The sequence below is a fragment of the Coregonus lavaretus genome (assembly GCF_964263955.1).
Source record: "Coregonus lavaretus genome assembly, chromosome: 3".
NCBI lineage: Eukaryota > Metazoa > Chordata > Actinopteri > Salmoniformes > Salmonidae > Coregonus > Coregonus lavaretus.
The window spans coordinates 2724497-2737671 of NC_139990.1; the positions used below are offsets into that span (position 1 = coordinate 2724497).

The 13175-nt window shown below is 43.1% G+C and overlaps 2 protein-coding genes across 3 annotated transcripts in view; one reads left to right on the forward strand and one right to left on the reverse strand.

The window, feature by feature from the left end:
• LOC311125099 (focal adhesion kinase 1-like) overlaps nucleotides 1-13175 on the reverse strand; it is a gene marked incomplete at its 5' end in the record, with an annotated part of 1344976 nt that overhangs the window by 1028142 nt on the left and 303659 nt on the right. The window lies entirely within an intron of this gene.
• The window catches only part of LOC311114621 (zinc finger transcription factor Trps1-like), a gene marked incomplete at its 3' end in the record, with an annotated part of 56188 nt that overhangs the window by 29430 nt on the left and 13583 nt on the right, over nucleotides 1-13175 (forward strand). The window lies entirely within an intron of this gene.

Sequence of the window (13175 nt, forward strand, 5' to 3'; positions counted from 1 at the left end):
CTCCCTCTCTCTCCCAGTCCTCCTCTCTCTCCCAGTCCTCCTCTCTCTCCCAGCCCTCCTCTCTCTCCCCTCCTCCCTCTCTCTCCCAGCCCTCGTCTCTCTCTCCCAGCCCTCGTCTCTCTCTTCCAGCCCTCGTCTCTCTTCCAGCCCTCGTCTGTCTCTCCTAGCCCTCCTCTCTCTCCCCTCCTCCCTCTCTCTCCCAGCCCTCGTCTCTCTCTTCCAGCCCTCGTCTCTCTTCCAGCCCTCGTCTCTCTCTCCTAGCCCTCCTCTCTCTCCCAGCCCTCTTCTCTCTTCCAGCTCTCCTCTCTCTCCCAGCTCTCTCTCTTTCTCCCAGTCGTCCTCTCTCTCCCAGCTCTCTCTCTCTTCCAGCCCTCCTCTCAGTTCAATTCATAGGGGCTTTATTGGCATGGGAAACATGTGTTTACATTTCCAAAGCATGTAAAAAAAAAACTAAATAAAAACAACAACAACAAAACCAACAACGACAACAACAACCAGACGTTAACATTAAACATTACACACACACAGTTTCAGTCTCTCTCCCTCTCTCCGTCCTTGGCCTGTTATCTGCAGTGTTTATCGGGAGCGCGTGACCCCTGTCCCCTACTGGCAGCTTGGACCCTGTGATCACAGGAAGTATAGAGGAAGCAGTTTTTCTCTGTTGTTCCAGCGAGCACTTATTGAGTGCAAAGAGTGGGGAGGGGGGGTACTGAGGGCACAACAGCCCTGGGGGGAGGGGAGGATAAAGAGAGAAGCAGGGAGAGGGGGAGGGGGAGGGGGGGGGAGAGGTGGCAGCAGTGGGATAGTGTGATGGGGTGTTTTCAGAGTCCACTCACTTTTCTTACAGGTGGAAGAAAGTTGAGAAAGTGTTTGGACTGATCTTTACCGCTGTCCTAAACATGTCCCTTTTATTCAGACAATACTTCTCTGGGTTCAACCTGCATGGTGGGGAACACTGGAGACCCATAGGCAACCTGTCCAGCTCTTCCCATGTCTGGCTTATGGATCAATATAATTACAAGGAAAAAGGATCAAGAGAAGCACACATACAGTATGTTGGGAGAACAGGATGAAATAAGCTGTCATCTCATGGGAAGTTTAGCTCGGCAAACAACTAGGAGATTTTGGGCAGCACTGTTTTGAACCATAGCTTGTCAGGTAACCCTATTTGTGAAATGAGAAACTTCATCTAGAACACTTTCATCAGCAAGGGTGCGCGTGTACATCTTAGTTTTGGCTGATAAAGCATTTACACACAAACAGTTGTCATTTTAGTTCAACACAATCAAGTGAAGGGGACAATGGATTGTGGAGCAGTGTTTGACATTGTCTGGCTGATATTGTGACAGCAAATCTAAATTGAAATGTCATCAGACCACAATTGTGTTGCATCATTAAATGGCTTAAAAGCCCCACCACAGTAGTACATTTCTGTCATCGTTTTCAAAGAAGAGGGAGGAAGAGGGAGAGAGGAGCCGTAATCTTTGCCTGTGTGTTGCCATGGGACCCTTTGATGTGGAAGAAGTGTCCTCATGAATAAACATGAACCATCATTGTTGTGTGATTGAGGGAGAGAGAGATTCTTTTGAAACTTTCGTGAGTGGAATGTTGACTGTTTATTTATTGTTTATTTCACTTTTGTTTATTGTTTATTTCACTTGCTTTGGCAATGTAAACATATGTTTCCCATGCCAATAAAGCACCTTTGAATTGAAATTGAATTGTAGAGAGAGAGAGAGAGAGAGAGATGTAGGGAATGATTGATGAGCTTGGCCATCATACAAAAAGAAATATTTGCACTATTTGAACATCATTGCAACACTGTACATAGCCATAATATGACATTTGAAATGTCTATTCCTTTGGAACTTGTGAGTGTAATGTTTACCGTACATTTTTCTATTGTTTATTTCACTTTTGTTTATTATCTATTTCACTTGCTTAGGCAATGTAAACATATGTTTCCAATGCCAATAATGCCCTTTGAATTAAATTGAGAGAGAGAGATAGGAGAGCGAGAGAGAGAGAGAGAGAGAGACCCAACCAAATCATGAGAAAACAAAAATATAATTTCTTGACACATTGGAAAGAATTAACAAAAAAACAGAGCAAAGTAGAATGCTATTTGGCCCTAAACAGAGAGTACACTATCGGTCAAACGTTTTAGAACACCTACTTCTTCCAGGGTTTTCATTTATTTGTACTATTTTCTACATTTTAGAATAATAGTGAAGACATCAAAACTATGAAATAACACATATAGAATCATGTAGTAACCAAAAAAGTATTAAACATATCAAAATATATTTGAGATTTGAGATTCTTCAAATAAAAGTTAATTTGTGGAAATTCTTTCCTTCTTAATGCGTTTGAGCCAATCAGTTGTGTTGTGACAAGGTAGGGGGGGGTATACAGAAAATAGCCCTATTTGGTAAAATACCAAGTCCATATTATGGCAATAAGCAAAGAGAAACGACAGTCCATCATTACTTTAAGACATGAAGGTCAGTCAATGTGGTCCTCTGTAGCTCAATTGGTAGAGCATGGCACTTGTAACGCCAGGGTAGATGGTTCGATCCCCGGGACCACCCATACGTAAAAATGTATGCACACATGACTGTAAGTCTCTTTGGATAAAAGCGTCTGCTAAATGGCATATTATATTATATTATTAATACGGAAAATGTCAAGAACTTTGTAAGTTTCTTCAAGTGCAGTCACAAAACAATCAAGTGCTATGATTAAACTGGCTCTCATGAGGACCACCACAGGAATGGAAGACCCAGAGTTACCTCTGCTGCAAAGGAAAAGTTCATTAGAGTTACCAGCCTCAGAAATTGCAGCCCAAATAAATGCTTCACAGAGTCCAAGTAACAGACACATCTCAACCATCAACTGTTCAGAGGGGACTGTGTGAATCAGGCCTTCATGGTCCCCTGTAACTCAGTTGGTAGAGCATTGTGGGTTCGTTTCCCACGTGGGGCCAGTATGAAAATGTATGCACTCATTAACTGCAAGTCGCTCTGGATAAGAGCGTCTGCTAAATGACTAAAATGTAAAAATATAAAATATATATATATATATACACTACCGATCAAATGAATTTCTGCAAAGAAACCACTACTAAAGGACACCAATAATAAGAAGAGACCTGCTTGGGACAATAAACACGAGCAATGGACATTAGACTGGTGGAAATTTGTCCTTTGGTCTGGTTCCAAATTGGAGATTTTTGGTTCAAATCGCCATGTCTTTGTGAGATGCGGTGTGGGTGAACAGATGATCTCCGCATGTATATTTCCCACCGTAAAGCATGGAGGAGGAGGTGTTATGGTGCTTTGCTGGTGACACTGTCTGTGATTTATTTAGAATTCAAGGCACACTTAACCAGCATGGCTACCACAGAATTCTGTAGCGATACGCCATCCCATCTGGTTTGGGCTTAGTGGGACTATCATTTGTTTTTCAACAGGACAATGACCCAACACACCTCCAGGCTTTGTAAGGGCTATTTTACCAAGAAGGAGAGTGATGGAGTGCTGCATCAGATGACCTGGCCACCACAATCCCCCGACCTCAACCAAATTGAGATGGTTTGGGATGAGTCGGACCGCAGAGTGAAGGAAAAGCAGCCAACAAGTGCTCAGCATATGTGGGATCTCCTTCAAGACTGTTGGAAAAGCATTCCAGGTGAAGCTGGTTGAGAGAATGCCAAGAGTGTGCAAAGCTGTCATCAAGGCAAAGGGTGGCTATTTGAAGAATCACAAATATATAATATATTTTGATTTGTTTAACAATTGTTTGGTTACTACATGATTCCATATGTGTTATTTCATAGTTTTGATGTCTTCACTATTATTCTACAATGTAGAAAATAGTAAAAATAAAGGAAAACCCTTGAATGAGTAGGTGTTCTAAAACTTTTGACCAGTAGTGTACAACCCATATTTATGTTGATTTATTTTCCCATTTGTACTTGAACTTTTTGCACATAGTTACAACACTGTATATAGACATACTATTTTATTATTTTGGAACTTCTGAGTGTAATGTTTACTGTTAATATTTATTGTTTATTTCACTTTTGTTTACTATCTATTTCACTTGCTTTGGCAATGTTAACATACGTTTCCCATGCCAATAAAGCCCTTAAATTGAATTGAATTGAGAGAGAGAGCGAGAGAGAGAGAGAAAAGGAGAGAGTAGTGTTTGTTGTATTGTGTTGGAACAATATGACATGTAAAAAAGTCAGGTAGAGGCAGTTAGTAATGGCCCCTTCCTATTGGAAGTGTCTTCCTTTCATACCCCGCCACATGGAGAAAAATGGAGAGCTCGTAATTTTTTTGAAACTCTCTCTCTCTCTGGTTATATTTTTTTAAATCCCTCTCTCAAAATCAAGAACAGGAAGGCACAAAACTCTTAACTGTCCTCCCCTGCTGTCAAACACCACTAAAGATGGACTGCTGAGAAAGAAATGTCATGGGACTGTAGCTGTGGACAAAGGCAAGAGAGATGGCTACACTGAAATGGGTTGAAATAGGAACAGTTATTTGATTGATTTAAAATGAAGAAATCATTTTCTCAGACTTCATAAGGAAATTAATATGTTTGAATGTTGCTTTGATTTTAACAACTTCAGTTTGACGTAATGCCATCAACAATGACTTTGCATCTAGGCCTACTGTAAGTTAGGAGTAGGAGTATCTTCTAAAGTCTGGGTTGTTATGTAACGGCAACACTGTCTCTTTATGGTGTTTCCCAGAGCAGAGATTGTCTCAGGCCTATAAGCAGTCGGCATTGCTAATGGAAATGGCTACGTGTGACACGGCACAGATCATCTTGACTGGCTGAGGTGAGGTTGTGGTGCTGGCATTCTGTGGTGGAAGAAATGGCGTCAACCAGCCAGCTAGCCAACCAACCAGCTAACCAGCCAACCAACCAGCCAACCAGCCAGCCAGGCAGTGACTACAGCACACCCAGTGTAGTAGAGCCCCACACAACCCACACAACCCTGTGAAAATTGCCTGGATTCTAACACAGTTCACAGCCTGAGATGAAACAACTATTAAAGCCCTGACCTAAGATGGTGTGTGTGTGTGTGTGTGTGTGTGTGTGTGTGTGTGTGTGTGTGTGTGTGTGTGTGTGTGTGTGTGTGTGTGTGTGTGTGTGTGTTGCCTCTCGAATAATTTGTATCACTTGTTGATGTGAGTTCTTTCATTTTCTTTTTTTGTTTGATCTCTCGAGTTTTGGGCAGGAGTTAGTTGAATAGAACACATTTCAAGACAATCCTACATTATATTGGTTAGTGATACAGCAGGGAGTTATGCTTATCCATGGATATCTGCACTAGGAAAGAAAGAGCTGTTACAGTCATTTAGAATTAAAGTGTGCAGAGTACTTATCTTGTTTTAGTAGTAATTATTTTGTATGTGGAAGCTTGTTTTGCCCTCGGTGGAATTAATGTGACACAAGGCAGCACAGTAAAGGCTTCCACATGCTGCTGCCTAGCTGAACTCGGCTATGTGAACCGAATGAGTGTGCTCGCATACTCCCTGAAAATACCTTTGCTTGAAAAACTAGAATAAAAGTTGCAATAGTACTGTTTGTCCATCTTCAGACGCCGTAGCCAGTATACACTTCCTCAAAATAGTCAGAATTAATCTTACTCAAGAAATCTGTCATTTATTTTGACGTTTTTGCCGAGGAGATCTTAGTTGCACAATTTTATATCTAACTAATATGTTTGGTGCAGTATTTCTCAAGTGAAAAAATGTGCATGAAAGTGAGTCGTCTCTCGTTGAGTGACAACAAACACTTGATTGAAGAATCTCTACTGTTGACCAATGACCGACGAAGGGGCTAGACTTCGGCTACCAAAATTCGTCTTGCCTCTAGAAAAATGTGGTGTGGCACGAACAGGCGGAAAAAGTCTTGCCGAAGACTGTTTCGGATGGGAAGCATGCGGGCGCCTTAAGTGTGTGTTTCTAATAAGGCAGGGTGATTCTGCACCGAGACTCTGCCGTTTGACATTTAGTTTGATGATAATTAATTGCGCACACTCAATCTTGCATATGTGTTTTCCATAGACCCTCCTCTCGGTCGTAACATTACTCCTCCGACAGTGATGTGATTTATTCCTAATGTTGCAAATGAGATGAAACGCCAAAAGAAAGACAGATCTGGCGGCTGGGCCGCTTGGTGAGTCTTCTAATGCAAAGCAGCAGTGACATCATAAACCATGACGTAAAAAAGCAACAGAATAAAAAAAAAAACAACAGAAGAAGGGGAAAGGTGGGACCGGGAGAGTGTGTTTACTGAAGGAGCTCTCTTAGGCGTGACCACACACACACGGTATTCACACAGACCGTAGCGGGGGCCTGTGTCCGTAGCGCTGCCTGCTGAATATACTGCTACTGGGAGAGAAGAAAAACCACTGACAGACAAAGACTAGTCAGGCAGTTTGTCAGCCAGCCAAGAGAGATTTTTTTGTCGTCTTTCAGATTGTGTCAAATAGCGGAGCTAGACTGAGTAGAAGAAAAAGCTTTGGGTCTGTCCTGTCTGTCCTGTGTGTTCTGTCCTGTCTGTCCTGTCCTGTCCTGTCCGTCCGTCTGTCAATATGGCTCTTCTGAGAGCTTTTCTGTTTGGTTCCCACTCTCTTCCCAGGGCTTATGAGCCTCTGTGTTCATGTTCATATTTTGCCAGCCGGGCTCCCCGCAGAGACAGAAAGCAATCAGGATAGGTATTTTATTTCTTTATCACAGCGATTTAAGAAGCTGTAAATAGTAGGGAAGTGAATTGGGCTCCTTTGGTTGGTTGGTAGAGTAGAGAAGAGGCCCCTGGTGGGGTTGGAGGGGCTGGTTGTGTATGTGTGTTTTGGCTGTGTGTGTGTGTATTTGTGTGTGTTTGTGTATATACACACACAGTTAATTTCTAAATACATGGTTAAATGATGATGAAGGGGGTCAGACAGACTGGTAATATAGTTTTAATAAACATTCCTCCTTTCCCTTCCTCCAGCACGGCCTGGGTTTGTCCCTGGGCCTGAGAGGGTCTACACGGGGATGGTGAGGAGGGTCTGGGGGGTCTGGGGGGGTCCTCCAGCTGTGTATATGACCCCTGGTCATGTTTGGAGCCCCCTGTGGATGGCGCGGTTGTTCCGAGACATAGAAACAGGGATTTGGGAATGGATACAGTAGGACTAGGTCTGTTTGAGACTGTCTGAATGGATACAGACCTAGTCCTGCTATATCTATTCAGAAACAGTCTCAAACAGACCTAGTCCTACTCTATCCATTCAGACAGTCTCAAACAGACCATGCGTCACAAGAAATGTTCACATGGCATAAGTTGACTTCCATACACTATACTGTACAGGACTTCTGTGGTGCATGACAACGGATGGTAATGAATTGTAAAGGTACGAACATTGTTTTTCCTGTGCTGCTGTTGTATGCATAATAAAAGTATGTAGTTTGTTAAAGGATAATGAATGATCTGTTCCCTATTGTGTGTCACTCCTGATCACACCTTACGATGCAATGATACAGGAATCATCAATCAAGTGAAATGTAAGGGTACAGACTAGTCTTGAGCAGTATACCGTAATGCCCCATATGGTATTTAGACATGAAGCAAACCAAAATAGTGGAGCAAAATGAAAACAGGGAAGATCAGATAAAGGATTATTTTTTTCTAGAAATCAAATAGGGAGAGACAACTAAAGGTGTTGACCCTCCACCTCTCTCAAGACAACTGGAGCACTGGGCCAGCCACTCTTAAATAGCACCTGGGTCAGCACAGGTGTAACACCTTCCCACTGACTAGATGGCAACCAGCACAGGTGTAACACATACTGACTAACGAGGTGACACCAATTGGTGCACCACACTTGCTAACGTGCTAACGTCCAACCTCAAAATATAAATGGAAAAACCAAAGCCGCACTGCTTCTTGACACACTGCTTGCTTAACCCAGAAGCCAATGTGTCGGAGGAAACACCATACTGCTAGTGACCGAAGTCAGCGTGCATGCGCCCGGAGTCGCTAGAGGACATGCCGGCCAAACCCTCCCCTAACCCAGACGACGCTGGGCCAAATGTGCACCGCCTCATGGGTCTCCCGGTCGCGGCCCGGCTGCAACACAGCCTGGGATCGAACTCAGAGCTGTAGTGACGCCTCTAGCACTGAGATGCAGTGCCTTAGACCGCTGCGCTACTCGAGAGGCCGCTGATTTATATTTTTAACCTAAAAACATCACAGAGACCAGAAATGCCTTCAAGCTAATGCTGAACAACTGGTCCAGGCTTCACTAACTCAGACACTCTGAGCATTGAGAGAGAGAGAGAGAGAGAGAGAGAGAGAAGAGAGAGAGAGAGAGAGAGAGAGAGAGAGAGAGAGAGAGAGAGAGAGAGAGAGAGGAGAGAGAGAGAGAGAGAGAGAGAGAGAGAGAGAGAGAGAGAGAGAGAGAGAGAGAGAGAGAGAGAGAGAGAGAGAGAGAGAGAGAGAGAGAGAGAGAGAGAGAGAGAGAGAGGAGAGAGAGAGAGAGAGAGAGAGAGAGCGAGAGAGAGAGGAGAGAGAGAGAGAGAGAGAGAGAGAGAGAGAGAGAGAGAGAGAGAGTAATGAAACAGGACGTCCTACTTTAGTTTGACATTTAAGATGACATATTTTGAATTCGTGTTGCCTCCTTACAAATGAGCATGTGTATCACTGTGGTGGGCCTGATGTCTCTCTCCTCCTGATGTATAACAGGAGATGAAGCGGGCTCTCTCTCGCCGCTCCTCCGCTTGCAGCTCCGTCACTGACTGACTGACTGCGGGGGTTTCTAGGCATGTTATTGATTATAGCATAGCGGGCCGTGGAAAACTACATTTGATGCATCTGAAATGGCAGGTTGTGAAATGTTTTTCCCCCCACACAAAGCATACAATTCAGATTGATCATACAATTCGATTTTACCATACAATTCAGTTTTACCATCCAATTCAGTTTTACCATACAATTTAGTTTTACCATCCAATGCAAAATAAGCCAAAACTATTACATTTGTATGATGATTTCGGAGTAAGATTGAAGTTCTGTGGGTAATCTTGGCATTTCTATGGGTTGCTTACTTTGTTGGATGGGTTAGTAGTAGACTATCTCAATGAGCTGGTTGGATGGGTTAGTAGTAGACTATCTCAATGAGCTGGTTGGATGGGTTAGTAGTAGACTATCTCAATGAGCTGGTTGGATGGGTTAGTAGTAGACTATCTCAATGAGCTGGTTGGATGGGTTAGTAGTAGACTATCTCAATGAGCTGGTTGGATGGGTTAGTAGTAGACTATCTCAATGAGCTGGTTGGATGGGTTAGTAGTAGACTATCTCAATGAGCTGGTTGGATGGGTTAGTAGTAGACTATCTCAATGAGCTGGTTGGATGGGTTAGTAGTAGACTATCTCAATGAGCTGGTTGGATGGGTTAGTAGTAGACTATCTCAATGAGCTGGTTGGATGGGTATACAAACACACCTTTGTGTTCAGGATAGGCAAGCCTCTTCTTCCCATCTGCTATTTATATGCCTACGTCCCAAACCACACCCTATTCCCTATATAGTGCACTGCTTTTGACCAGAGCCCCATAGATCCTGGTGAAAAGTAGCCCACTAAATAATGGAATAGGGTGCCATTTCAGACGTGACCTATGTCTTATGAAAGGCCTGTCATGGAGAGGGTTAGGAAAGGAGTGTCAATCTCATTCATCAGGCTTTAAACTGAAGGAGTTTCTCAGTTGACTTTTTTTATTTTTTTATTTCACCTTTATTTAACCAGGTAAGCCAGTTGAGAACAAGTTCTCATTTACAACTGCGACCTGGCCAAGATAAAGCAAAGCAGTGCGATTAAAAACAATGGGGTAAACATATGGGGTAAACAAAACATACAGTCAATAACACAATAAAAAATCTATATACAGTGTGTGCAAATGTAGTAAGTTATGGAGGTACAGTGAGGGAAAAAAGTATTTGATCCCCTGCTGATTTTGTACGTTTGCCCACTGACAAAGAAATGATCAGTCTATAATTTTAATGATAGGTTTATTTGAACAGTGAGAGACAGAATAACAACAAAAAAATCCAGAAAAACGCATGTCAAAAATGTTATAAATTCATTTGCATTTTAATAAGGGAAATAAGTATTTGACCCCCTCTCAATCAGAAAGATTTCTGGCTCCCAGGTGTCTTTTATACAGGTAACGAGCTGAGATTGGAAGAAACACAAAATAACTGTCAATCTCCCTCGGCCTGGGGCTCCATGCAAGATCTCACCTCGTGGAGTTGCAATGATCATGAGAACGGTGAGGAATCAGCCTAGAACTACACAGGAGGATCTTGTCAATGATCTCAAGGCAGCTGGGACCATAGTCACCAAGAAAACAATTGGTAACACACTACGCCGTGAAGGACTGAAATCCTGCTCAAGAAAGCACATATACAGGCCCGTCTGAAGTTTGCCAATGAACATCTGAATGATTCAGAGGAGAACTGGGTGAAAGTGTTGTGGTCAGATGAGACCAAAATCGAGCTCTTTGGCATCAACTCAACTCGCCGTGTTTGGAGGAGGAGGAATGCTGCCTATGACCCCAAGAACACCATCCCCACCGTCAAACATGGAGGTGGAAACATTATGCTTTGGGGGTGTTTTTCTGCTAAGGGGACAGGACAACTTCACCGCATCAAAGGGATGATGAACGGGGCCATGTACCGTCAAATCTTGGGTGAGAACCTCCTTCCCTCAGCCAGGGCATTGAAAATGGGTCGTGGATGGGTATTCCAGCATGACAATGACCCAAAACACACGGCCAAGGCAACAAAGGAGTGGCTCAAGAGGAAGCGCATTAAGGTCCTGGAGTGGCCTAGCCAGTCTCCAGACCTTAATCCCATAGAAAATCTGTGGAGGGAGCTGAAGGTTCGAGTTGTCAAACGTCAGGCTCGAAACCTTAATGACTTGGAGAAGATCTGCAAAGAGGAGTGGGACAAAATCCCTCCTGAGATGTGTGCAAACCTGGTGGCCACCAAGTACTAAGTCATGTTTTGCAGAGGGGTCAAATACTTATTTCCCTCATTAAAATGCAAATCAATTTATAACATTTTTGACATGCGTTTTTCTGGATTTTTTTTGTTTGTTATTCTGCCTCTCACTGTTCAAATAAACCTACCATTAAAATTATAGACTGATCATGTCTTTGTCAGTGGGCAAATGTACAAAATCAGCAGGGGATCAAATACTTTTTTCCCTCACTGTAAGGCAATAAATAGGCCATAGTGCAAAATAATTACAATTTAGTATTAACACTGGAGTGATAGGTGTACAGAAGAAGATGTGCAAATAGAGATACTGGGGTGCAAATTAGCTAAATAAATAACAATATGGGGATGAGGTAGTTGGGTGGGCTAATTACAGATGGGCTGTGTACAGGTGCGGTGATCGGTAAGCTGCAGTGTTCGATTGAAGAGCATGCATTTAGTTTTACTAGTGTTTAGGAGCAGTTGGAGGCTATGGAAGGAGTGTTGTATGGCATTGAAACTTGTTTGGAGGTTTGTTAGCACAGTGTCCAATGAAGGGCCAGATGTATACAAAATGGTGTCGTCTGCGTTGAGGTGGATCTGAGAGTCACCAGCAGCAAGAGCGACATCATTGATATACACAGAGAATGAGTCGGCCTGAGAATTGAACCCTGTGGCACCCCCATAGAGACTGCCAGAGGTCCAGACAACAGGCCCTCCGATTTGACACATTGAACTCTATCTGAGAAGTAGTTGGTGAACCAGACGAGGCAGTCATTTGAGAAACCAAGGCTATTTAGTCTGCCAATAAGAATGCAGAGCTGGTGGCCGGTGTAAGGGTAGCCAGGTGGAAAGCATGGCCAGCCGTAGCAAAGTGCTCATTGAAATTCTCGATTATCGTAGATAAACTTAACTCACTATACAAGTCTTTGTACTGTTTGTTCACACTTTACATATTAATGTCTGCATATTTCAACCAGTGTTGCACCGCTTTGCTGGCTTTTCCATGTGCTGGTATCTAGGCCTATGTTAGATTTTCTGATCACATTTAATTACTGTTCACCAGTAGGGTCTTTATACTAACTAGGCGGTTGCATTAGAAGTCATGGCATCAGAGGTAAAGATTAGAAATAAAAACCTGGAGCCATAGCCCAAACCTACTGCTCTGTATTCAGATCCCGCCCCACTGTCTGTCGATTCCTCTGCTATATACCCATACTAAGTAAGTTCTTGAGGTCAGCACAATAACAGACGAGGAACACCATTATATATAAAGAGAAAGGGTGGTTGTGGGGGTGGAGGAAGGTAAGGGCGGCTGAGGAGGAACAGGAACAGTGCAGATGCCTGGGAACTAAATGACCCGATTATTCTGTCTTTTTACGGGGGATTGGAATGGTGACGTCCCGCCCTTTCCCCTGAAGTTTTAATGTAATTGTATGACATATCAGGGATAAAAAACGTTTATATTTTATGAGTCGGGAGACATTTCATGCTAAATCACACTCCTCTGTTGAGCAATGGAACCACTAAAGCTCTGCGGTCACTGCTTCCTGGTGAAATTACAAAAGAGCCAGACACAGTGCTTCTGGGTAATGAACAGTGCTTCTGGGCCAGGTAATAAACAGTACTTTAGAAGATTATTTTGTCTGAGATGTGATTAAGGATGATATCAAATTTTTTGGGGAGGGTTTACATTGATCCGAAGTTTATTGAAAGTTGAAATCCCGACGATTCTTCTGCTCCGTGTTGGGGGTGGGATGAGATGGACTATTTTGTTACCCACTAGTACTCTGGTATTCTTCTGAACACAGATCAGCTGGCATTTTCCTTACTTTCACTATAGTGAAACATTGATTTGTTGTTGAATGCTGATTCCTTTGTTTGCTGGAAGACCTTTTTCCCCTTCTTGTTGAAGCCGGGCTAACGTGCGTCAGGTACACTCTCTTTCTTGTGTTTTGTGTTCTAGTTTTGGAGTTTGTCTTTGGGCTAATTTTAGTAGAGGTTAATGATTTCAAGCCATTTTGAGGGGTGTGATTTGATAATGAGGCCTTGGGAAAGCTCTGGGATACATTTACACAATCCCCATAGTTTTCAGCCCAGTTTAATTTCAACTCTTGTAAGTGTTAGTTTTCGGGGG